Source organism: Gigantopelta aegis, chromosome 10, assembly GCF_016097555.1.
Source record: "Gigantopelta aegis isolate Gae_Host chromosome 10, Gae_host_genome, whole genome shotgun sequence".
Classification (NCBI taxonomy): Eukaryota; Metazoa; Mollusca; class Gastropoda; order Neomphalida; family Peltospiridae; genus Gigantopelta; species Gigantopelta aegis.
In genome coordinates, this window is record NC_054708.1 from 83,767,751 (window position 1) to 83,776,001 (window position 8,251).

Here is an 8,251-nt window from a genome sequence, read left to right on the forward strand (position 1 = left end):
AATTCATATGTTTATTGTTAGCTTTTTGTTTTTCGAGATTTACAAAATAAGACGTGCATCGTTCACCTTGTTCAATTTCGTCCACTTTGGCCCTAATTCTTGCCCCTTGTAATTGTATTTGTTCGTAGTTTTTAATGTTATTTTGTACGTGAATTAATTCTGCGTAGTCGTCTAAGTGTCCAAGTTCGTCTCATTGTGTTAGGAAGATTTCGTCTTGTTTTAACATATGTCCTTTCAGTCCTTCGTTTTTGTTTACAATAGTCTGTGGTTAGTGTTTTGATTTTAACTTTACCCAAATCCCACCATAATAAAAGATCATTATAGTTTCCCTTTTTTGTTTTCCACGTCAGCCAAAAGTCATTAATTAAGTTTGCGTAATTTTTGTCTTTCAAAACACTATTGTTAAATGCCCATAGTCCTGGTCCTTTATTGTTTTTGTCGAAAATAAATTCTGCCCAAACAAGCTAGTGATCAGTGTAAACGCACTGAAGTTGAAGAAGCTTCTTTCAGGCCAGCAAGAAACTGCCCTGAGACTAAGATTCTGTCAATGCGTGAGTATGTTCTGTAAGCCTTGCTGTGGTATGTGAAAGAGGTTCTATCTGGGTATATATATCTGTATGCATCTTGTAGTGCGTGTTCGTATATAATGTTATTTAATTCTTTAACCCCTACAGTGCCCCTAAGCTTTTGCTTCTTAGAGCCTGTCCGGTCGAGCGTTACATTGTCCACACAGTTAAAGTCGCCACAAAGAATGCGGCTAGTCACGGTACGTTGGTCATCTGTCGTAATAAAGTAATTGACACAGCTTGCAATGAACTCAGCCCTTTGGCATGGGTTCACTGGACAATACAAATTAACTACGTTAAATATCTGATTATTAAATTGGCAAAGTAAACTAAGAACTCGCCCTTCTGCGTGAAACACATGAAACAAAAACGCAACATGGAGACACATATATACAACACATTTACACACAGTTCTTGTCTTGGGGGGCCCCGGTAACACCAAGTCAAAAGACATGCCTGGCCAAACATACAGTTTTAAAACTAACACGGTATATGCACATAAAGCACAACATTTTAACAAGCACATATAACATGGGTTTACACAATACTGAGACACATAAGCACATGAACACCGGGTCACATTTCACGAAAACACAGAGAGGCACAGAAACACATTGAAACTCAGCTCCATAAGAATACACGAAAACACAACACATTGCACTTTTGAGCACAATCACTGGGAAACACACACTGAGCAAGAACAAAACATGAACACTCACTTTTAAGCCTGGTCGCATAGCGAAAAGATATTTGGGTAGGTCCGGGGGCAGGTCCATTCCGTTGTCCGCAGCTAGGTTTGAAGATCGTAGTCAAGCTCAAAGTCCGGTGTCAGTCCGAGTCGGGGTTGGGGGGGGTGGGTGTGGTAAAGACAGAAAGGGGGGAAGGTCCCCAAAAACCTACGTTTTGGAGGCCTTCTGGCCTTTAGATCTGGAGGGGGCCTGAAGGAGCACGTGGCAAGCCTTCTCCGGCGTCGTGTCCTCAGACGAGGATAGATCTCTTTTCCTCTCCTTCTCCCTTTCCTTTCTTTACTCCTCCTTTCTTTCTCTCTTTCTTTGTTTTTTCTTCTTTCTCTCTATTCTCCTCTCTCTCTACTGTCTCTACTTCCTCGTTCTGGGGGGGGGGGGGGCGGGCCTTCTCCCTTTCCTTTCTTTACTCCGTGTTGATGGCCAATCCTCTGCCCTCGTCATAAACGGGGGCGTCGGGGGTTGGGGTGGGGTCTGTCTCACCCAGGACCTCCTGAAGGTTCCCTCCCCTTACCACGTCCGAAAAGGTGAGTTGGCGCTTGGGGCAGTCCCACTGATGGTGCCCAGGTTGGCCGCAGTCGAAGCAGAGCTCCGGCTGATTGCGATAGCGCACCGTAAACCAATAACCACCAGTCGCCTTAAGCTTACCAGGAATGTCCCTCTTGAGGTCTATCTTTAGGCTCCTTTCACCGGTCTTAACTTTAGTGTTCCTCCACGTAGAGTGGGTGGAACCTACAATAATGGTACCGTACTGCCTAAGTACAATGTCCACATAAAAATTTGACACCTCAAGTGGTAGCCCTCGGATCCGAACCCAGGTACCCCCGGGGAATCTTGGGCATATGTCACAGTTCCTGTCTCTCAAACTTAAACCTTGCACTTCAAGGCGCTCCCTGATCTCCTCCGAGTCTAAGTGTAGCTCCCACGTGTTGCGCCCTTTGGGCACAACAGCCAGGAGGTGGTGGACGATCGTCCCTAGGGCCCTGCAGATCTCCTCCCCCGTGAGGGGTGGGGTAAATCCCGGGGCGTGTAAATACAGTTGTCACTGCTGCTGTTGATTTCTCTTTGTTGTTTGCTTTCTCTCTGGGCTGCTGTCACGCTCCGCTGGTTTTCTATTGTTTACGTCTCTGGCTGGCTTTTCTTTGTCTCCACTGTTCACGCTCGATGTTGTTGTTGTTGTTGTTGTTGTTGTACCACTGTTTGTAACGCACTGTCTATTTGGGCATACCATTTTTTCGTGACCTGTTTCCTTGCACACTAAACATATGGGTTCTCGATGTTTCATCACAATGAGAAAGTCTAGCCATGCGAAATCCGCGCAGTGTGGAATGGAAGCGAACTGCTCCTCTGTGCACAGAATTCTAAAGTTTCTGACATTAGTCTTGATATTGCCTATCTTTTTGAATGAAGTGTACACCAGTTTGCCGCAGTTGTTTTGTTAAAAAAAAATAACTAATAAAAGTTTCATCAATCCACATAGGTAACCAGTAGACCCGCCCTTCAAACAAACGTTGTTCAGCGTCGTATACATCAAACCGCATGTTTCCTATCACAAAACCTTCCTCTGCACAATCACATATGAATTTGTCTCTAACTTGGCGATCTCTAAATCCTATAATCCACTCACCGAATTGTTTCATCTGGCTAACTGATTCCACTTCTCTTTCAGACACTAGCTCCAAGATGGCTTCCTTCACCTCGCCCCACTGCAGTGGTCTAGATGACTCGTGCAGCACGGGCAGACAGCGCTCGATGATCTCCGTCAGAATGTACCTCTCGGACAACTTCGGCAGTTTTCGGCAAACAGTTCAATAAATTCAAATTAACTCACAATATTGTCTTCTGTTGTCCTTCTTTCTCTCTATTCACTTTTCCATGTGTATTTGTATCTTCAAACTGATCGTTTCATTCAGAGGACCCGGACTGTGGGCAAAACAAAAGGCCGAGAAATTCCAAACTACTGTATTATTATGAATGAATGAATGAATGTTTAACGACACCCCAGCACGAAAAATACATCGGCTATTGGGTTTCAAACTATGGTAATGCAAATAAATAAAGTGATGATCAACACCAATATAAAAATTCAAGACTTAAACAAAAACAGTGTAAAGAACTGTGCAAAAACACAAATATCACAGAGTTTTACGGATACTGAATTTTACTAAAAACTTCAATTTTGTGCTGTATTGGCCATTCTCAAAGAGAATGTTACACCCCTGCACCACGGTGAGGTTACAGCACACGCAGAGGCTGTATTATTATCTTCAATTTTTTAATAGGAAAACATTTAGAAAGAAAGAGAGCAAATGCAACGCAATCGAGGACCCATGATGCATTAGAAGCAGACAGAACGTTTTTGAGATTCCCTGACTCTCTATCTAGTGTCTCGTCTATAGGACAGCCACATTGGATGATATCGTTTGATGGATAATATCTTCTTGTATCGCTCAAGAGGACTGCCACTCCCAGACTAGTTTTCTGATAAAAAAGGAAATGTTTGATTTATCGACGCATTCAACACATTCTATTTACGGTTATATGGCGTCAGAGTTTACTAATAGACCGCGGGCGCACTATACCCCCCCCCCCCCCCCCCCCCCATACACACACACACACACAGCCACACACGAGTATATCTGTGAAGCCTATCCATAAATGTATTCAAATCAGGCTGTTTGCATGCAATCTCTTAGCGGGTGTGCCCGTTAGGCACGTTTGAATGTAGGTATACCGCCGGGAGTATACTCGCCAGCAAACGTTATGCAGTTCCTGATATTAACGTGCGTGTCTGTGTGTGCGTGCGTGCGTGCGCGTGTGTGTGCGTGTCTGCGCGTGTGCGTGTGCGTGCGCGTGTGCGTGCGCGTGTGTGTGTGTGTGTGTGTGTGTGTGTGTGTGTGTGTGTTACTGTACATACATGTAGAACTGTCCGAACCTTTTATTATTAAATGTGTATTTAATTAATATATGAAGGCAGCATTATTTAAACCTAGTGCTGTATATGCTGTCTAAAGACCATGTTCATGGATATCTGTATATTAAAGACAAGTGTTGCCAACATGGAAAGGGAATTCACGTACCATTTTCCTAGGCAAGTGTGCATTACATGTACAATTCACTGATCTCACAACTAGTAATCTTATAAGGGCCTGTTTTTGTTGTTGTTGGGGTTTTTTTGTTTGTTTTTTGTTGTTGTTTGTTTTTTGGGTTTTTTGTGGGTTTTTTGCTTTTTGTAATATTTGCAGTTGCATTTATGTTGTGCTTAACTTATGTTTTGGTGTACCGTATATATTTCACCTCTAATTGGAATATTGTCATCAGACATATTAGTATCTAACTTTCGTTCCCAATTCACAATCATTTTATCTCAACCAAGTATATACGTGAAGTTCACAAATTTTCATTTGTACATCCTTCTTTTTATCCTGAAGTAGATGTTAATAACAACTACAAAACAAAATAATATAATATGTGGTAAGAATAATTATATATATTTTTTGCATAAGATAAGCAATGCCAGAACTACATTAATTTCTATGTATATTCGAATCATAGTCACTTCGTACCCAAGTCATATCGTACCATCCATTTCGTACCATGCTGCCTGGTCATTTCGTACCCTAGTCATTTCGTACCTTGGTCATTTCGTACCATTGCAAAAAGTCATTTCGTACCCAAGTCATTTCGTACCCTAGTCATTTCGTACCCTAGTCATTTCATTCCAGTATATAGAAAACGAATTGACTATAGCATAAAAGCAGTGGGTTTTGTTTTAAAACTTTATTTTGACAGTTTGAAAACTAGAACACGTTATTGTGCAGCATATCGTTATTGATACCAATAATACCTGTCAACTGTTATTTCTATTTTACCTGACAAGAGCCGTATATGGTATTTACTACTAACTGCCAAGTTCGATTTTGTGTGAAATGGCTCCAGATAATTAGTCAAAAACAACAAAACAATATAATGGACCAACAACATATTATTTATTTATTAGGTCTTCTTTTCAAACTTGCTTATTTGCATTTTATTTGTTTAAGAAATAAACAATAACAGCCATTAAAACATTAACTACCTTACTGATTGCTAAATTAGCCAATTGCTAAAATTTATACAAAGTGGCAATAATTTTTAGTCTTTTGCTGATAAAATATCCCTTAAATTAACCACAAATTTGTAATTTAATGTTATTTTGTAAAAGACATTACCGGGGTGATTGTTATAAATTGTTATACCATGGTACGATATGACTTTCAGTTATGGTACGAAATAACCAAGGTACGAAATGACTAGGGTACGAAATGACTTTTTGCAATGGTACGAGAAATGACCATGGTACGAAATGACCAAGGTACGAAATGACTTTTTGCAATGGTACGAAATGACCAAGGTACGAAATGACCAGGGTACGAAACGACCAAATTAGGTACGAAATGACTATGGTACGAAATGACCATGGTACGAAGTGACTAGCAACCGTATATTCACTTCGGATAGCCTACAAAATTGCCCTGTATTTTGGTTTGTTATTTTTGTGGGTTTTATTTTTTTTAAAGATTTTACTACATATGGAGGCTTCATTATTGAAATATGGTTCAGTATGTGAGGTTTATATACTATGTTCACAGATTTAATATTATCAAGCTGACCCTCTATTCTTAATGCCAGCCAATTGTAAGTGCCTTTCTTTGGCATGTGTGTTTTAAATTTACAATTCATCTTTCTAACAGAAGCTTATACTATTTTTAAAAACATATTTATATTTAAATTGTTCTTAATTTCTGCTTAGGTGTATATAATTGACATCAAATATTGCCATCAGTCATATCTAGCACTTGACTTTTATTCCTATTTAAGTTTTATAATCTGACTCAAATATAATGTCTGTCGTGTTCACACTTTCTGTAATTTCCTATTTTTCCTCTGGACCTTTGCTCTTGTTCCTCCCTTAATATGTCAACAGCTCTTGTAGCATCAGATCATGATCAATCCACGCACTGCCAGTATTTCTTTGGACATTTTTCAACCATGTCCGTATGGTTGTGGAATACGATGGACGGTGTGGTATGACTAATACCAAATGAGACCATGCTAATGTGCTCTCTTGAAATTTGCTCTATTGGTACAGTGTATGTTATGGGAATATCTGCCTGATGGAAGGTTTGCAATTAATCTACTGTAGCATAATAGCAGTATTTGTGGTTTCGCACTAAATGTCTCTCTTCCAAGTCACATTTGATTTAAGGAATCCCTACAATGGTTGCCGTCAGTTCACCATTCTATTTTTATACTTTCGACTTGGCAACAAGAGACATCACATAGATGTGCACAGCACCATTAAGGATGCATGGAAAACACCAAGTAGCAATCCCTGATGTGCTTGCCTTTACTGTTTTTATGCAGAATGAAAAACTGATGGTTTTGAATATTTTTAAGCAACATCAAGACTTCCTTGAAATGGTTTTAGTTTATAGAAGATGCGCAGAAATTGATGTTTATATATTTAAGAAGTAGATCATTCCGTATACCTTTTTATGTGAGTGCAGGTGCAAATAACGCAAATACAAATATGTCTTGAAAAATATCTGTAAATGTTTGTTGCCAAACTACAGTAGAGTATACATCAGCCTTCTCCACCCTATACGTATAGATGTTCATTGTGAATGCTCTGAGAATGCATATAAAGAGAACATTGCCAAATTGCCATTTGGTATGTTTGGCAGTCCAGGCTATTTCTCAACCAAATGGACATGTCTGAGAAATATTATACCATGAGAGCTGATGCACATACTGATGGAGGAACCAGAGTAGAGTCTGAATAAGAGAATCCAAGAAACTGTGAACATGACAGACATCATATCTTATTTGCATGAGTATAGTTAAGCTCAATGCAAATAGAAAAGCAAATCTAAAAATATTACAAGGTGGGATTTAGTTCAGTCTGTTGAGTGCTAGCGTGAGGTGCTTGCGTCGCAGGATTGTACCTCATCGGTGGATCTATTCAACTGATTGGGTGTGTTCTTGTTCCAACTAGTGAACCACCACTGGTCAAAGGCCATGGTATGTGTTTTTCTGTCTGTGGGAAAGTGCATATAAAAGATCCCTTGCTGCTAATGCAAAAATGTAGCGGGTTTCATCTGATGACTAAGTGTCAGAATTGCCAAATGTTTGACATCCAATAGCTGATGATTAAATGATCAATATGCACATGCTCTATTGGTGTCGTTAAAAATTATTTCTAAAAATATTACAAACACAGACTAGTATAAGATGAACTTCCGTGAACTAGATTAATTGTACATGTAATGCAAAGGAAATTAAGTACACAAAACTGACGTTTAAAATGTTTAACACTGGTATTTAGTATAGAGAGGCATCTTCATAATATTGATGCACATACATGTAAACTCAACAAAATTAATTAAGGACTATTAATTAATTAAATTTGTTCAGTATAGTATGGCAGATATACTGAACCATGTTTGAATAATACTGCATCAATATATTAAATAGTGTGCAATTTTTAATAATAAAAGGTTCAAGCAGCCCAAAGTATGTGTAAATATAAAAATGTCATATCATATATATTATGCATGTGGACAAATCAGATACTGGTAACAACTGTAACTGAAGGAAGATTTTGTTCAAATCAAATCAAATGCATTTGAATAATTAAAAAATAACACTTGGGTGGTTTGCAATAAAACGACATTTTATCAGTATTACTTATCTTGTCATATTACAAAAGATAGAAAAACACAAAAATGCTTTCATGGGGAGACCAGTGCAGGCTACCCACCTGCAAAACGATTTTCATTTGCAATGCTGTGCTGTTACAAAAAAACACTTAAGTTATATGTTTTGCTCCAAACGCATTTTATATCATTTTATTTTCTTGTTCACCTGGAAAGTTGGTTCAGAACCTTGTGGTAGTGACCA